The sequence below is a fragment of the Chinchilla lanigera genome, unplaced genomic scaffold, assembly GCF_000276665.1.
Source record: "Chinchilla lanigera isolate Chin_1 unplaced genomic scaffold, ChiLan1.0 scaffold00029, whole genome shotgun sequence".
In the NCBI taxonomy this organism is placed as follows: Eukaryota; Metazoa; Chordata; class Mammalia; order Rodentia; family Chinchillidae; genus Chinchilla; species Chinchilla lanigera.
In genome coordinates this window covers 13,526,847-13,546,352 of record NW_004955430.1, presented here as the reverse complement: position 1 = coordinate 13,546,352, position 19,506 = coordinate 13,526,847, and the positions used below count along the sequence as shown (strand labels likewise).

General features: G+C 36.5%; 1 protein-coding gene and 1 pseudogene across 2 annotated transcripts in view; both read left to right on the top strand.

The window, feature by feature from the left end:
• Window positions 1–19,506, top strand: part of Znf385d (zinc finger protein 385D) — a 303,956-nt gene that overhangs the window by 149,217 nt on the left and 135,233 nt on the right. The window lies entirely within an intron of this gene.
• On the top strand, window positions 2,906–4,788 carry LOC102028448 (annotated as a pseudogene).

Below are 19,506 nucleotides of genomic sequence, written 5' to 3'. Positions count from 1 at the left end.
TCTTTTATCATACTAACTATTCAGTTATTTTTCTCTCCTAAGAAATATTTAAATAATAGAGAAATAGAGTAATAAGGGAACATACTATTTTCTTTTCAGTAAGGAAAATAGAGCATTCTAGAACAGTTTTGTTTATTAAGGAGGCAAATGGTTATAGTGAAAAAAAGAAACAGGTTTTTATATTTACAGTAATTCAAAGAAATTGAGAGAAACCTTATGAAATATTTTCCCATTCATTTTTTCTGAGTTTCTATGTCCAGCATGTGATATTAAAATGCTGTATGCATATTTAAAATTATAGTTTTCTTTCTAAAAATATAATAGAGTTGAGATTAATTTGAATACGTTCAGTTTAGTTTTCTCACTGTTGGATGGAGACTGCAGCGTAGATCCAGGTGGGGGGGCGCTCACCATCGCTGTTATGTCCTTCCCACTTCCTGCTGCTGCCTGACTACCAAGTGAAAAAGAAAGATTAAAAAAGAAAGAATAATCACCGCTTTTACTTAGTTAATTTTAGCTATGTAAAATTATAGGCAGCCTGAGCCATTTTTCAATGATTCCTTAGGCTTAAAGTTCATAAAAGCACAAAGAATAACGCAGCACACTTTTTAATGGTGCCATTTCAAAGGTTCATTATAAACTTATTTTGCAAATGCTCTTTTGGCTTTTAAAAATAAAATCTATGATGTGTACAAATATATGTACTATACATCTGAATTGTAATGTAGAATACAATGTAAATGTCATGAACCTCTTAGCCTAGCTTAAGAAATGGATCATGATCTTTAACCTTTAAAATACCTTGTGGTGGAGAAAAGGCCACAGCGGTGGCGGCGGGAAGTGGGAGGACTTGTGTGGTTCCCGCTGTGTGCCAAGGTGACCCTCCTTGGTGAGGCTGGAAGGCAGAGGCCAGCAGGCAGCCCACACCTCTCACGCAGGCATCAAGGTTGTTCTCAGTGTCCTTCTACCTGCACCGTACTGCACTGTGGCTTCTGCCTAGAGGGATGGGTAGGGAGATGCCCCACAGAGCGACAGCACAGCACATCCACAGGATCATGGGGAGCAGTGGGGGCCACTCTCACCAGGTCCCAGTGAAAGCCCAATGGCATGGAGTCAAAACTGGAGGCAACACAAACTGCCATCAGCAGATGGGCGCATAAATAATTTATGGCCCATCCACACAATGGCATGTGATGGCTCAACCACTGACAAGCAGCAGGACACGTGAAAGCCAGCAGGGTTATGCCGATGGAATCTTCTCTGCAAAGAACAAAAAGCTACGTGCTGAATGGTGACAACGTTCCAGTATCTAGAAAGTGCAAACTCCTCCTGGGACACCAAGTACATGCACGGCTTGGGATGGGAGGACAGGAAGTGAGTACAAGTGGCCACGAGGAAAGAGTCAAAGTACAGTACTGTATGTGTTCATCATTGCCACTGGGGTGATGGTTTCTGGGGTCTACAAAGACCACCTGCCGTGCAGTCACCACGTGCTGTCCGCCTCACTCTACGTGACAGTACTGAGTATTACGCTTTTGTATTCAGTTCATTAGCTAAGAATGAATAATTCTTCGTGTGTACCGCAAAGCTGCCACCTGTTATGGATGCACCACCACCAAACCAGAAGTTATAATCTGAAACTAGCATATCTATCTCTTAAGGAAAATTATGTGGAAATTTCTGGAATGTCTCAGTACTCCCTATTTAACTAAAAATGGCCAGTCCAGAAGGAAAAGTATCCTAAACTTGCACAGCTAAGTATGAATACCCAGCACTGCCTCGTCAGAGAAAATGGCTCCTTTGTACGGAAAAGACCCCTCAGCACTGTGCCCACCACATGCAAAGTGTCAGTGCACACACGCTGCTTTCAAAGTGAGAATGTCTCCAGCGCCTAACAGCACAGAAAGATTTCCTAGTTTTCCTTTTGCTGTTTCTAAATCACACTTAATCGGGCAAGATGGTTCCTGAGTGTAATCCCAGCACTCCGTGCAGCTAGGTAAGAAGATCACAAGGTGGAGTCCAACCTGAAAAATGAAGTGACTTTTTGAGAAACTTTGTGGGTATCTGAAAAAAAGTGTCAGAGGATATAGTTCACTGTGAAGATGCAGGATTCAAGAACCCAGTACTGTAAAAATAAAAACTCACACAGTAGTTAAATGATAGATTAGAGAAAAAGATACATAGATAAATACATAGATAAAAAGAATTAAGAGGCCACTGATTTATTTAGTATAAAGAAAAATATGAGCCATAGGTTCTTCTCACTGGAGGGGGGACTCAGGTTGCAGAACCCCAAGACATGCCCTCACTTCCTTGGCAACGTGCCCAAACAGAACCTGGAAGCATGTGAACAGCCAGCACAGTCCAGGAACAGCTGTCTCCTGAGCTCACTTGGCCAGAAACTCAACAGCAAGCCTGCTGAGCTGCTTTCCCACTTCTCCAGCCCGCACCCTCAGGACCCCGGGCAGATAAACAATCTGTGAAAGACTGAGAAGATGGTAGGCTCCATCTAAACTCCTTAAGCCACATTGCAGCAGCCACACATATGTTACAGACACCCCAGAGGAAGTCTCCCAAGGACTGACCACCAGTGAACTAGCAAAATCCAAGGTACCCAGCCAAAGTCTCCCTAAGCCCAAATATCAACTGCACAGAAACTGAAGAGAGCCCAGGGCAAGTTTTGCCAGTCCCAGAAACATCGAGTAGCTCTGAGCAGCGGTCTGCAGAGCCAGGCATAAAAATGGTGGAGAGTCAAAGAAGTCCTAGATGGGAGACCAAAGTCACAGCCACCAGCCACCACAAGACACTCAGAGACCTAGTGTACATCCACCCAGGCCCAGGCAGCGCTGTTGGATATAACTTCACAGAGAGCCTGGCAGAAGTCCAGCCAGTGTAGTCAGTGCAGATGTCACACTCAGGACTGGAGCCCTCTGAGCCAGTTTTCCTGGGCAGCCAACCCTGCTGTAGTCCCTTTTTCCTGAGCACCTCCACAGCCCTCACCTCTACCCAACATGCCCTGATTATGGAAAGAGACATGATAACATGTTTTGAGACTTCCACCTCTTTTGAGGTCCTGAAAGTTCAAGATATCCATCTTTTGACAAAAAAGCAGTTTTTACCATAAAATGGGTAGATGAGGAGGGAGATCCTTTTACTGTATCACCTCACTTGGAATTAGAAGAAGCCGTTAAGATTTCTGAGCTGAAGAAGTATTTTGAACTCTTAATTTGTGTATAAACTTGTGTATCAGAACATGCTAAAATGCCTTGTCCAGAAGATAAATCCACTTATGGCAACCTCTGGAGAAAGCTTTTTTTTTTTTTTTTTTTCTCCCCCTGGTACCGGGAATTAAACTCATGACCTCACTCTTGCCAGGCAGGCGCTGTGCCGCTGAGCTAAATCCCTAGCCCCTTGGAGAAAGCTCTGTTGTGCAAATATCCATACTTTTCATGCCAAACATTTCAGCAGGCGTGCTCACTGTGCAGCCTGCACAGACCATTAGGAGGACTTGGACTCCAGGTAAATAAGTGTATCAACTGTAAACTCTTGGTTCCTAAGAAGTGCCACAAACATTGCACAATTGAATGTGGGCAGCATTCTTTGCCACTGGCTCCACCAGTACCAGTGGATCAGTCACCCATGCCTTCAGACCCTGCACAGACAGTAAATCCATGTAATCCCTTAAATCCTAAGGATTTGGAGCAAGTGGATGAAGAGAAAGAAGCAGTGAACAACAGGGAAAGTGGCAAAGCTACATCCAGTTAGGTCTTCAGGACTTTGATTTGCCCCACATAGTAGGAGAGGAAGTTATGCAAAAGTACTGGGTTCAGCTAAAAAGTACAGATCATGTATCTGCAATAAAAGTAGTGAGAAAAAGAGCTTGCCAGCCTTGATTGGGTACAGAGAAGCTTGTTTTGGAGCAGGTATATAAGCATCCTTTCTTGTTGGATTGCATTCCTGCTTTCAGACAGAAAGCAGGCTGTTCTTTGTTCTAGACTTTGTAAATGGCAGAGATCTAGTGTTTCATATGCAGAAAAAAAAAATACTTCCAGAAGATCATGCCAGGTTTTACTCTGCAGAAATCAGTTTAGCATTCAATTGTCTTCATGAGCCAGGGATACTTCATAGAAATTTGCAATTGGACAATTTATTAGTAGACTCAGAAGGGCACATGAAGCTCACTGAATATTGCCTATATGAAAGACCACAGCCAGGAGATATGATCAGCACTTTCTGTGGCACTCCTAATTACCTTGCTCCCGAAATTATAAGAGAAGATTGTGGGTTCAGTGTTGACCGGTGGGCTTTTAGAGTACTAATGTTTGTGATGATGGTTGGAGAGTGTCCATTTCATTTCATCTTGCTGACAGCTTCCATAACCCTTATGAAAACTCAATTGATTATCTCTTGCAAGTTATTTTGGAAAGAAAAATTCACAGAGCCCGTTGACTTTCTATAAAAGCTGTAAGTGTCCTGGAGAGTTTTCTGAACAAGGACCCAAAGGAAAGGTTGGGCTGTCATCCTCAAACAGGATTTGCTGGTGCTCAGGAGCATCCATTCTTTCGCAGTGTTGACTGGGACATGATGGAGCAAAGGCAGGTGGTCGCTCTCTTTAAACCAAATATTTCTGGGAAATTCAGTTTGGACAACTCTGATTCTCAGTTTACTAATGAACCTGTCTGGCTCATGCCAGATGATAATGACATTGTGAGGAAGATTGTTGGATATGAATTTGCAGGCTTTGAGTCTATCAGTTGTCTTGTGATGTCTGAAGAAGAATGTGTCTGATCCTCATTTTCCAAATATGCATTCTGCAGCTTGGATTCACTTAACCATAATTATCTGGAGACTGATTTTAATTTCTTTTTTGAAAGTGATATTTAGATGTAATACTTGATCCTTATAGTCTGTAGTAGAGAATACTCAGTTATTTTACAGATTGAGTTACTTTTTATGATTTACTTACACAATGAGGAGGCATTCATTTTTTAACCCAACTTGTAAGCGCATTCTTCCTTTTATTAAGAGCAGACAGAATGGATAGTATTTTTTTGTTATTTTCTGTGCAAGAAAACAATTTGTCTTTAAAGTAGAATGGCTTAACTATGCTTGTTTCTGTCCAACCACCCAGTTTATGTGGTCTTCAGAAAAATCCAATAAATAATACCAATTTTGAATAAATCTACTGAAAAACATACACTATAATTCTATCTCTTTAATTTTTTTTTAGTACATGAAATAGATAGTAGAATTCATTTTAGGGGCAAAATTGTTCAGACTAGTTTTATTAAGCTTTGTGGTTAGCAGTTGATTTAAATAATTACCAGATATGGCATTCTTCTGTTTATGTTACCACCATTTTTATGAAAAAGACTTGAAAAGTAACCATGGTCTCTAAACAAGTTTCAATCACCCAATCTTAGTAAAATTTAATTTTAAGAAAGCTAAGATTTAAAGTGATTTAAAATATTAGACATTTAATAAATTATCTTTTTTTACTTGCTCCATTTCATTAGAAATGTAACTTTTCCAAGCTTTTAGTCATATGTTTTTTTCTTCAAATAACTTAAGTTTAAAAGTAATAAAAACCAAAAAATAAATAAATAAATAAAAGTAATAAAAACCTCAAAAGAAAATGTTTATGTGTATTTCTATGTTTATTTGAAAGGTATATGTTTCTCTTAATGCCTGGAACCTTTCATTAAAAGCAAAAAGCAGTATTCACACCATAAACTTTTAAGGAATTCTGACATATCAGAAATATATTTGTATTCCTGATTTTTCTTTCAAGTGTTGCTCTTTCCCATATAGCATTTCAGAATGTAGAATAACTGCATAGGGAGTGTATTTATAATGTATATTTTTGGGCCCACATTAGAATTCTTTTGGCCTTTAAACCTCATTTTGAGAAAGAGCAAAAACTGTGTTCATAGCCAATTACAACCTCATGAACATTTTATAATAGATTTCAGATTAATGACTGCATTATATATGTTCCCTGTTCCCCCAACAAAATTTTAATAGTTTTCTATCAATGATATACAAGTGGATTTTTAACCTTTATTTAGGGTGGTTTTTTGTTTTTATTTTTTTAAGTAATGTGATTTACTGAGCATATTTTATATTTTATGCAGAATTGAAATACAAATATGATTTTAACTGCATCTATGTTTTTGCAGTCTTTAATTGTCATCCCAGCTTTTCTCATATTATATAGAAGTTCTCTCAAAATATCACCAGGGGAATAAGGCAGTTTACAGTCAGAATAGTTGGCATTTTTGTGTTCTAGGAAACAATTTCTTTTGTTTAAGCCTGTGGTCAGATTATTTTATGGATATCCAGCCTGGATTAAATATCAAGTACTGCTTGTTCTGTGCTGACACATTTACTTTATAAATTTATTTTGTTTTGATTTTTGTCATGTAGAATACTGCTTTTATCATCACAATGTAATCTGTATTTGTGAACCTTCTTTTCCTGTTAAAAATCTTTGAATACTGCCTGGCAAACACAAGGTTGTGAGTTCGATTCCTGGTACCAGAAGAAAAATGAAAAACAAACAAAAAATCCCAAAGTTTTGGGGTTGGGGATTTAGCTCAGCAGCGTAGCACCTTCTTGGCAAGTGTGAGGTCATGAGTTAGACTCCTGGTACCAGAAAAAAAAAAAAACAAAAAAACAAACAAACGAAAAAAATCTTTGAATAAAACACAAAAAAAAAAGGAAAAAAACTTGTACTCCCTGTTGATCATATCTCCTTGCAACCCTGTCAAATGAAATCAATATCCAAAAAGATTTTTTATTATTCCTATGTTTTTCATTTTTAATAAAATTATGTACATATATACCCTTTAAAAAAGGATTGTGTAGTTGGCTTAATAGAAATACAGTGTATGCATTTACATGGGGAATTTCTGTTACTTATTTTTTCCACTCTATATTATGTACCTGATATTCATCCATACTGATATGTTTCACTATGCTTCACTTCTTATCATGCTATACTATTGCATGAGTACATCAAAAGCTATAGATCTGTGCCATTTCAAGTAGATATTTACATCCATGTTTTTGCTATTACAAAAACTGCTACTGGTAACATTCTTACACGTGGTTATTTGTGCATAGTTGCATGAGTTTTTCTAGAATCTATTACTGAGAAGTGGCATTGCTGTTTCTTATACCACTAGGATCTTACTGTTGGAAAAATGTATAAGTCCCATTTATTCTACATATTTATCAATGGTTTGTACTTTTGTGTGTTTTAAAATCTTCATGTCAGTGTAGTGGATGAAAGGTACAATTCCAAAGAAATTTTGATTTTTGGATAATTTTCCTGGATCACTAGCAAAGTCAGTCAGTTTTTCTTATGGCTACTTTCAAAACTTTTCTCTATTTTGTAGACTGCCCACTTTCCTTATATTATGATATTTTTCTACTTATTGGTGGAATTTTTATGTATGAAGAATATTAATCCTTTTTCAGGCTCATGACTTGTCTTTTGGTTCTGTTTACAGTAACTTTTGATGAACCAATATTCTTACATTTAGAGTTATATTTAAACCTTGTTTTGGTCTTATTTCAAAAAACCGTTTTCCTACTTCATGCAATTAAAATATTTCCTTGTGTTCTGAAAGCATTTTCTCTCTCTTTTTTTTTGGTGTTGGTTTTGGTTTTTTTCCGGTACCGGGAATCAAACTCACAATCTTGCACTTGCCAGGCAGGTGCTGTGCCGCTGAGCTAAATCCCCAGCCCCGAGGGTTTTGTCTTCCACACTGAAATATACAATATACTGGGAATGAACACGTGTATGACTTGAGGTATAAAAACAGCTTCACTGATTGCATTTTGAGGAATTTCCCTCACCTGTCCATTGACTTGCCATTTCAGCATCCACCCAGTGAGAGGCCTGACCGCACTCAGGTACACTCTGACTTCCTGCTCTTCCCCTCTGTTTTCCTGCTCTCTGAAATGCTCTTCCCTCAGGTCTCAGCACTTCCTTCCTCATCTCTTTCAGGATTTCTCTTTAAAGTCAATTTTTCAGTGACATGACGTGTGGCCTTTCAGTTTGAAAATACAATACATCTTTAAACTTTTTTCAGTACGTCTCCACTTTGCATTTTGTCATTGCTCTCACGAAGATGTGAATTTGAGTGTATTTGTTTTATTTTATTGTGTATCCCCTCCAACACACACAATAGAAGCACAGTGAAGAAAGGAGTTTTTATTTGTTTTGTTTACCTGGAACGTCAACATCCAGAAATAGGTCAAGCACCTCATCAGCGGTCATTAGTGCGTAGTGAACAAGTGGACTCATGAGCTTATTTTATTGTGGAAATGGTTCTGCTTTTGGGCTCCAGGTCTTTTCATTGGTTTATTTCTGCTTCTCTCTGAGTATCACTCTGTCTGCAGCTTTATAATAGAGCTTGGTGTGTGAGAGAACATAGCCTCTCCATGTTCTTATTCTTCAAGGGTGATTTTTCTATTCTCCATAGTTTCCTCTCCCATGTAAATTTAGAATTATCTATCAATTCCCATTACAAAACCTCACTGCTGTTTGATTTGAATTGCACTAACTTAGTTTAATTTGAAAAGACCAAAGAGACTTTTCCTTATTATTTTAATATCTCTATCATAAATATGATATATCTTTCATTTATTTCGTTCCTTCTTTAATATGTTTAAATATGTTTTACAAATTATCTCTATAAATTGTGCACTCTTTGATAAATGATTTTTTATTCCTACAGACAAGGTTGAATTATTCATAGATTCTTCAATTAAACCAGGAGGCCCTTATCTTTAAACATTGACACTATATATTTTAAAATTAGATCATAAAATATCATGAATTTTAAATAAAGGTAAGATTTCAGAAGAAGCCCATAATTGTAATTAATCAGAAAATTTTCTTTCAGCTGTGAGATGAGAATCTTAAAAGAAGGATCTAATTTAAATTACTAAGAAGGCTTAAGGAGAAAAATACTATGCTCTTAACTTGCAGCTTCCCTCCATTTATAAAAACTTATCTGACCCAACCCACTGAAAATTCATTAACTCTTCTCCCTTGTGTTTTACACCAAGTACCACAGTACTGTGTTGTAAGTACCCACATTTAACTTCTTCCCAACAATGCCCATTCATTGAGCCCAGAGGCTCCATCCTGTCTTGTATCCCCAGGCTCAGTCATAGTGCCTGCGGTGTAGAGTACAGCACTGTAAGCGGACAGATGTTAAAGTAGGACATCCAGACTAGACCACAAAAAATCTGCTTTCGGTAAAGCCTCCACAAATGGCACAGACATTAGCCTGCATGATAATCCTTTCCTTCTAACACCTCTGTTTCCTCAGAGACTTATTTTCCATTGTCTTCAGTTGCTCCTCTACCTCTCAGCTCTCAGGTTCCCTTGTATCTTTTCATCTTTCATCCCCAGAGACCTCAGTGCTGGCCCAGGAATCTTCATAGTCCTCTCTTTTCTAACTTGACTCAGAGACCTATTACCTTTCCAGAACTACTACATCTTCAATGATACTTGAATAGCTAAATGTATAAAGCTGACACTTCACGCACTTAGAAACTTCTGAGCCTTATTTCTAATTTCCTGAGCTGGACATCTGATCCCTGCCTGTATGTTACTGTCTTGGCTACTTTTCTCTCATTGCTAAGACAAAATACCCAAAGCTTAAAATTAAGGAAGGAAAGGTTTATTTAGCTCAGAGTTTGTGGGGTCTTCAGTCCATACTCAGCTGGTTCCAAGGCAGAGTGGCACATGGCAGAGGGCAACCGTTCATGGCAGGGGAAGATAGCAAAAGCAACAAGAGCAAAATGGAGAAGCAGGCGCGGAACAGCAACCCTCTTTCCCTCCTTTACAATGTATACATACCACCCACCCCAGGGTAGATGTAGTACTCCTGTCCATAGTTGGACAGTGAATCAATCATAAACTCTAGAAGCCCGCCCCATGACTACATGAGGCTTTAGGGGGACATTGGGACACAAACCATAACAGTTACATATAAAATCTGCTATTAGAATGTAATATTTAGTACTGTGTGTTACCAGCGTAAACTCATTAATTTTTTTATCCCATGTCATTTTCTGAAATTTGCCACTTTTCTTCATTCATGTAATAGTTAACGTCGTCATTACCATTTCATTACGTAAATGAGAAGAATCAGCCTCCCATCAGGACTTTCTTCAAACAGATAATGTTAACTCAAAAACTATCTCCTAAAACACCCTCTCAGTTTCCCTTTTGTTTTCTAATTTCTACTCTGTAAATTATTACATGTATCTTTCAGCTGGACTACTGCCTCATCTTCTCAATTTATCTTGAGTACAGATTGACGTAGCTTCCCATTCTTGTCCAAATTATTTTTTTATATGTACATTTGAGCTGAATGATTCTTATAGCATAATATTGCTCAGTAGTCTAATTTCATTAACAAAGCACCCAGGCTGCTTTAAGTATATGTCCTCACCTACATGCTACTTTTATATCTTCCACACATACTATTCTCTATTCACCCTGAAAATTTTATTGACATTGTATTAGTTTATACCTTCATATGGTCTTATTCTCTTATAGCCATTTCTCTCTTTTCTATCTAAATCATTTGCACTCAGTTCACATATCATCTTTCATTTGAAGACTTCCAGCACATTCCCAAACTTAGCAACTGACTCATCTCTTTTGGTACCATGGTACTGTGTTTGTATCTCTATTTCAACACTTCTGATTTGAATTAAAAATTATTTATGTGTTTATCTATCCTTTATTATTTTGAGTTCCTTCTCAGAGCTCAGAACAATTTGTTTTGCATTATTAAACTATGACAGCAGTTAGATTCCATATTCTTCCTAGGACAAAAGTCCATAGAGATCCAGCAAACATTTTCTCCATGTAAATAATATTTTTGGTGGTACCAAAAATTGAATGTAGGGCCATTATTTATTTTTTTATATTAAGATGGAGTCTCACTAAGTTTCCCAGCTGGCAATTGAATGTTCAGTCTTTTTATCTCCATCTCCCCCATGTTGCAGTTAAAGGCTCCTGCCATTAAGCCCAGCTAAGGACACCATTCCATCTCTTCATTGCTGACTGAGAGTACTTTCCATGTGAGCTAACATGTTCTGCCTCTTCCTCAAAGCCTTAGCAAACTCTTCCCAATTTGTCTTCAATTGTTTTCAATTGTTTATCATATCACCATCAATACAGAATGTTTTTAATGGTCTTATATTTCATCATGATCTTACACACATGTTGTATTGAAGTACAACATGAAAGTCCTGTTATTCCAGTTAAGGGAGCACTTACCTGGCCATCAGTACATGGTTTTCTGAAAACTATGTTTATAGATTTGGAATATGCCTGGATCTACTTTAAGTACTCTGCATATATTTCTCATTATTCCTCCCACTACTCTTTCCCAAAATCAAGAAATTAGTACAAGACCATTCTGGAAATCTACCCATATCTCTTCACCTCCAGATTTTTAAATCAGTGTACATTATTGTTTTAGAACCCTTTGTATCTCTGCATTTACTATACCAAGGCATCTTCATCACCATATATTTCAACCCTGTGCTGACTTGGCTTTACTCCTTCTTGGATTTATATGAAGTAGAAAGGGTTATTGGAACTCTTGCCAAGCTGTGTCATGCTATGCATGGTCTATTCCTGCTGAATGTTTTGGAATTGTTTGAAATTCCGCTTAGCAGCCTAACACTTGATCCATTATGTGTTTTTCTTTAACAGTTACCATTAGCACTGCAGAATGAACAAGCAGCCAGATTATTGTGTCAAGTAATTAGCAGAAGCTTTCAGTACTAGTATGTTTTCTTCACTGTGATTGCCTTTTTATGGTCGGTGTTTTTAGACCCACTATTCCTTTACAAAATGAAACTGTTATCCAGAAAGATCTGGAGAACTAGTTTAGAAAGTTAATTTAAAATACAAAGTCAATTCAGCAACAGAGGAAGGATGAAAATGCAGTTTTAACTGTCACGTATTATTTTCATGATGGAAGGAATTACATATTCCAAGAAGTGGAAAAACAACTCGTAAGAGTTCCCAGAAGATTTCAGAGGAAGTGCCGTAATCCTAAATTATGTTCTTGATGTTAAAATGTTATTTAGAAAGTTGATTATTTAAATTGTTTTTTTTTTTCAAATATGAGCAATAATAATCCTTTAGTTGCAAACTTTAATTTATGGAGGTTAATACTATGGTATTGTGGAAGGAGTGTACACTTTTAAGAGCCAAGGTTACTCTCCTTTTTATCTGTTATTTAAATCACATTTAGAAGAAATTGTAAGTTTATTTGAAAATCACATTAAATATGTACATATATGACTTCCTTTCTCCCAGGTTTTTTTTACATAAATTTAAAGAAATTAAAAAAAGAAGTCATAGTTGAGAAAAGGTGTGTTGGGTTCACCAACTGAGGAAGGTTTAAACATTTCTGAAACCCAGAGGGAGAATGGGAGAACTGAGAAGAAATGTAGAGGGAAATATGAGGGCAGAACCCAGGAGGGTGTCTGTAATTGGGGTCTGAAATTGGGGTGAGAGCTGAGCACAGTCAAAAACCGAAGACTGGTAGGCAAAAATTTGAGTATTGATTAAGATGTGAAAAATGCATTTATATTAAGATAAAAGCATCATTTTTTAAAAAACTAAAGAAAAAGCAATAGGAAAGCTTGATTAATATAAATAGAAGTCAAAACTAAAAACGTTAAGCAATTGATGGATAGATGTAGATATACATATTATCATATATATATAAATTTTTTCTAAGCTGCAAAAAATTCTCTTCGGAGTGAGCCAAGATTTATAACCCTGGAACAAAAGAAAAATAAATCAACTGAAGCCCATTACATTATCCAACTAGGAGAGAGCAGTACTGATAAAATCAAAGTATTGGTAATGTAGTTTACTGATTTTCAAATTTTAGTCCCTCCCAAATAACAGCTAAAAGGACGGGTTACAGTTACAACAAGCTATTTCAGTTGGAAAATTGTGAACATCTAAAGATGTAAGTGTATTTTATAGAATTTGAGAATTAGAAGTTGAAGGAGGAAAAAATAAAATAAAATATATACCTTCACACAGAGAAGTTGAGATCCACACTTCAATGAAGCAAACATAAAAGTGCAGACATGTGTACTTATAAAGTAACAGTAGCATATTGCACTTAATAAAACCTTGTAGTTATGTAGAATGGTGTGGAATGGAAAAATGAGTGTATACATGAAATTCTCATCTTTCTTAGTGTGTAGAATCTTAAATATAATATATTATTTAGAGCAATGATATCAACTGGCAGGAGGGAAAGCCTAATGATAAATATTTCATGCATTTCCTTCTGGACTTGGAATGTTAGATTGGAGAGTTTTGCTTTTCTTCTGAAGCTGTTTCATATTATTGGGCCTCTTACCCTATGTGCATTTCTTGGCAAAAATAAAATAAAAATAGAAGAGAAATTATAGCACAGTATATTCCAAGAGTCCCTATTGAAGAAGCTTTGAAGCTTTGAAGTCCTTGAAGTACTTGGGAAATACAAAATGTTCTTGGTGGTGTTCAAACTAGCAAAATAACCTCTTAAATCAGTGATCCTGGATGTGCCTTTTCATCGGAAACCAGTGGGAATTTGCCAGCTCCATTAGGCCACGTGAAGAATGATTTATTTTTTTTTATTTTTTATTTTTTTTGGTTTTTCTCCGGTACCAGGAACCGAACTCACGACCTTGCGCTTGCCAGGCAGGCGCTTTTGCCACTGAGCTAAATCCCCAGCCCCCAAGAATGATTTAAATGGTTAGAGTTTACAGCTTCGTTTATGCTGTAGTTTATACTCTTCAGTAGTCCAATAGCAGTGTATTTGGGACATTTTAAAAAGTTCTGTTTATTTCTGCATAGTAGGAAATGAAAATGATAAAAATACTACCAAAAATTGACTATACCTTTCACTTACTTGTGACAGCTGAGAAGTTCTTACGTATTGTATTACCTTCACCTGGGGTTCAGGTGGACCTGATCATGAAATTTCTTGAAATTCTAAATACCCTTGGTTTCATCCTTCTCTGACCTCTGCAAATCATTATAACTGATTTGAAGCTCAAGTCTTCAGAGTGATCAGAGAATGAACTGCAGTCACGGTAGAGGAATATGGAGAAAAATAAGGCGGGCCTTAGCAACTCTTCAGGGTCTAATATAGTCTCCAGTGTAGTTGGAAGTACTTTACAACAGCCCTGTTTACTTCGTGATCTGGTTTAGTTTTCTCTATCAGCTTTGCTTTATATATATATACATGTTTGTAGTACATAATACATTCCTTGTTTGGAGTTCATTCATGTACATAGCATATTCCAATTCCTGCATTTCATCCCGTCTCTGCCTTCTCTCCCTACTCCCTCCAGCTCTTTGAGAAACATGTATCTCCCTGCTTCATATTATCTATCATTTATTTTGCTCTTCATTTTCATTCTGGGTTTCTCATCCAAGGGAAACTGTGATATTTAAGCTGTGTGTAGATATATTTCTCTCAACATTATCTTGTCAAGGGAATGACTCAAGTTTCATCTTTATTTTAGAGTAATACTTCCTTGTTTGTAGATATCACATTTTCTTTATCAATTCATATGTTGATGGGCATATATGCTGCTTCCAAAATATAGTTATTTTGAATTGTGCTGCCATAAACATGGGTGTGAATGTATCTGTGATATGATGTCTTTAAATCTTGTGAGAAGATACCTAGAAGAGGAATACCTGTGTCAAATGGAACTTCTAGGGTTTTTTGAGGAATCTCCATACAGTTTGCATAGTGGTTCTACTGGTGGACATTCCCATAAACAATCTTGAAGAGTACATTGTTTTTCCCAAAGTCTCTCCAGCATTTCTTGTTCTTTGCTTTCTTGGTGATAGCCATTCTTTCTGGGGTAAGATGAAATCTCAATGTTTGTTGCATTTCTGCCTGGTGGACTGTAAATCCACAAAGAAGCCAGATGCAGATCCTATTTTTAGATTGAGTTCAAAACTCAGTTGGCTTCTGTGCAGGCTGGAGAGTCCTAATCATGAATAAGAAGAACACTGGATTTTAGTAAACCTCAATTTATATCTTGGGGTTAACGAGTAATATGTAGGTGACCATGAAAAATCATTTATCCTTGATTGTTCCTCAGTTTCAGGTTCTGTAGAATAAGAATAATACCAATTGCATTAAATGAGTAATTGTTTAAGTATGTATTAGTGGGAAAGAACACTGGTTTTCTCAAAATATTAAGGAACGTATGTTAATAAAATGAATATGACTCTATTAGTAATGTTTTTACTGTCTTTGTAGCCACCCTCAAGGAACACTTTAATCATTGAAGTGCATTTATAATGTTTTTTGACCTACTGGCTCTGTATGTTTAACAAGATCCCAAGTCATTCCCTATATATATAGCCAGCATTGAGAATATTTTCCTTCAGTACATAGCAAATGGTTTCAGAGTTGCATTAAGAGTTACATTATTAGTTTGACTCTTTGAGCATACCATTTATTTTTGAATATTTACACCAAGGCTCCAAAATACATATACCCTTAGAGGACATCTGCAATTCCATTTTTCAACAGCAAATCTTTATTGAGCAATTTCTATAACAAAGCATTTGTTTTTCAAAGGCAAATAAAACATAATATGCTGCCCTTTTTACAATTTAGATACAGGAGTGCTTAAGTGTAGTATTTAAATACCATGAATTAAATGCCATGATATTAAAATGCACAGGCCCCTGTGAGGACTGGGAGGAAAGATAGACTACTCAAATGGGAAACATCTTCAGGGAAGGGCACATATAAAGTGATAAAGAGGAATTAAACATGCAGCAAGTAAGTAATAAAGCAAGGGTGATGGGGAAAACCTTATAAAATATAGAGACAGTCAATCATACTGGATTGTGTAAGGGGTGGCTACCAGGTCTCTATTCCTGGAGCAGTGTCTGGGGCAAAGAGGATGAAAATTGAATCCAGAAAGAGAGGGCTGGGTTAGCTCAAGAGGCATTTTTTCCCAAATGAAAATCCCCTGTGACTTGAATTCCACCACACTATTTAAGAAAAAGATCAATTTATGGGGAGAGATGGAGTCGTAAATTAGTGAAAGAATATTTGATGCGAGGAGTAGAATATTTTATACTTAGTCCAAACACAGAACAAAAGAAATTGAATGATACCAAATTATAAGCAGTGTGAAACTTTCTGTAAGGCATCAGTAGATAAATAGTGGATAAGTTGGTACATGAATTAGACATATGTATGAATGTGCATATGTGTGCATTAGCATTTTTCTGCACAACTTAAAACTAGGCAAGGACATTCTTATATCTGAATTTCATATGCAGGTGTTATCTTGGAACTTTCATGCTAAAACAGATCAGATAGTGTATAGAAAAAGAATTTGTTCTACATGTTGTTATACTTTCTCAAAGGCATTAAACGGTGATTTAAACAAAGAACCAAATTAGAAGAAGCAAGAAAAATGTACAGTTCAAAATATTTAGCTTACAATTTATGTCTTTTAAAAGCTAAGCAAATAATTAAGATCAGGATAATTATTTACATAGCTCAGACCAATGTGCATTTTGCTTGATGACTTTTATTTTGTGGCATTTTAAAAATACCTAAACTCGGCATGGTGGCACACTCCTGTGATCCTAGCACTTTGGAAGATTGAGGGGAGAAGATTGCAAATTCAAGCCCACTTTAGGCAATTTTGGTATTAATTTAGTGAGACTTTGTTTCAAAATACAAAATTTAAAAAGGATTAGGGATATAGCTCAGTGCAATGGCCCTGTGTTCAGAAACCCATACTGCAAAACACGTCTTAAGTTTCTTGGAGAATGGTTAGTAAACATCTGTGTCCAAGTGATACACTACTTCATTTCTATCTCCTCCTCTCTGAACATCAATTCCATAAGCTCATTTCTTCCTAGAACCTTAGGGATCACAAAATTATTTTGGGGCAAAAATGATCATTTTTGTAAGAGCAGTCTTAGTGACCTGCTGTCTTTTCAGACTTTCATTTTTAGTAACTTAGGTAAGAAAACTAACTTTGTGTTTTTCCTATGAACAAGACATCCTAAAATTAGTGCCTGGGGGGCTGGGGATTTAACTCAGTGGCAAAGCGCCTGCCTGGCAAGCACAAGGTCGTGAGTTCGGTTCCTGGTACCGGAGAAAAACCGAAAAAAATTTAAAAATTAAAAAATAAAATTAGTGCCTGGGAAAAATTGTACAGGGGTTCCTATGTCTTTGTAACTCATTCCTTTTGTTATAATTGGAATTGTTTCTTTCAAAGAGATGTGTTGAAATTCTAAGTGCCAGTACATTAAAATGTAATCTTATTTGGAAATAGGGGCTTCACAAAAGTGATCAAGTTAGAGTGATATAACTAGAATGGGGCCCTAGTTCAGTATAAATCATGTCCTTATGAAATGGTGAAATTGGATCCAAGACTGAAATGCATAGGGAAAATACCAGATAAAGGAGGAGAAAAGAAGTAATACTATTACAACCCAAGGAATGCCAAAGATTGCTAACAAACCACAAGATTGGAATAGGCAAGGAACGATTCTCCACTACAGATTTGGAACATTGTGAACACCTTAATTTGAAACTTCTAGCTTTCAGAACTGTGAAATAATATGTATAAGTTGTTTTAAACCATTGAATTTGCAGTTCTTTGTTACAGGGTCTTTTTTTTTTTGGTTTTTCTCCGGTACCAGGAACCGAACTCACGACCTTGCGCTTGCCAGGCAAGCGCTTTTGCCGCTGAGCTAAATCCCCAGCCCCAGTTCTTTGTTATAGCAGCCCTGAAAAAATAACATGTAGTTAATATTTTAAGAATAAATATTAATAACCAATTAACAAAAGTTTTTACATTCTAATTTTAAACTATGACCTAACTAATTAAATCCTTCAATCTAATAGTACTGTGATTTTGTTAAAGACATTTAACCATAATAAAGAAGAAGGGACATATTTTAGAATAAGTGACAATACTTGAAACTTAGCAGTTTGTAATGTATGCACACAAGGATAATGTCTTACCTTTCTTTCCAGCAGATTTTAATATCTGGCCCACATTTCAGTGATCTGGCCTCAAATGCCTGTGTGGATTTGTGATGCCAATGGTGATAACATGGATTTCTAGATTATATTTTTTTGCTCAATCAATGCTGTGTTTTCTGGGACATTCCATGGAGGTAAAGTCCAAACTCTGGAGTTCTTGGGTTTAGTTCCCTTAGACCTTATTGAGAAACAAAACCTTATTGAGACCCTGACTTCTCTTTTTGCAGACAGGTAGTGTGGGTGTTCATGCCTGGGAAAAACATTTTTCCATGTAAGTACACGTTTGGTAAATCTTATTTAGCAAATAAGGAAGTCCATTATAGAATAAAATAGCTTTTTTATCTTCCTCTTTTCTCAAGCTCTTTTCTTCAGACTGCAGCTTTTTCATTTATAAAGAAGGAAGTAAAGACTTTGACTTTAGTTAGCTATTGAATCCTCACTTGTTTCCAGGATAGGAAGAACTGCAGAAGATATAAACAAGGAATAATCATTGTTACTACCCACTGGGAATTCTATGATGTCTAAAGTCATGTCTAGGGTTAAAATGACAAATTGTGTTTATCCATTCAAACTCTTCGAGTGTAAATATCTGTGGACCTTTCATGATGTTGCTTAAACAGAAATCGAGCACATAAATGATTCTAAGAAAAATAATATCCTAAGATGCACTGAAGCTCACCCAACCTTTACCTTGAACTTGCTGTGTTTTACTTTATTAACCTATTCAAAGAACATTAAGGAACATAGCCTTGGCAGAAATCTACTGACAGTATAATGGTTCTTATATTTGACATGTTCTAAGCACTTGGACAGTATCCAAATGTCTTTGCTCAGGCACTGATTTTCTGAGCAAAATCAGTTCCTCCTTAGCTGAGCAGTAGACCATTGTAGGTAGTAACTTTTGTTCAAAAGATATTTTGAAGAAAAAATTACCTGATATTGGCACATAAATTGTGGATGAGGAAAGTTGATAACCATTTCTGTTAAGTACAATAAATCATAAGCAAATTTTACTTTGTGGTTTAGTGTCATAGATTCTACTGTTAGTGTATCTTGTATCCTGTGTTGTATTATTGAGTCATTTTCCTATATACCTTTGTTTCTAATAAACTCTATGTCCTTACCCTAATGTATCCTTGCTTTCTAACTGCTACCATTAATGCTGTTGCAAGTTTGATATAGTCTTGATATTGGGCTTCAGGTTGTACCGTTTATTCAACACATATTGAGCATGTGTGTTCAGACACATACTAAGTCCTTCATTAATGAGATCCACTCTGCTAATTGCCATGTACAAAAACCAGAAGATCCACCCCTCTCTGGATTTCACCTCCTAGGAGTGATAAACAAGTCAAAGACATCTTCAGATGCTGTGATGGAATGTTGTACAAAATGAGCGGGA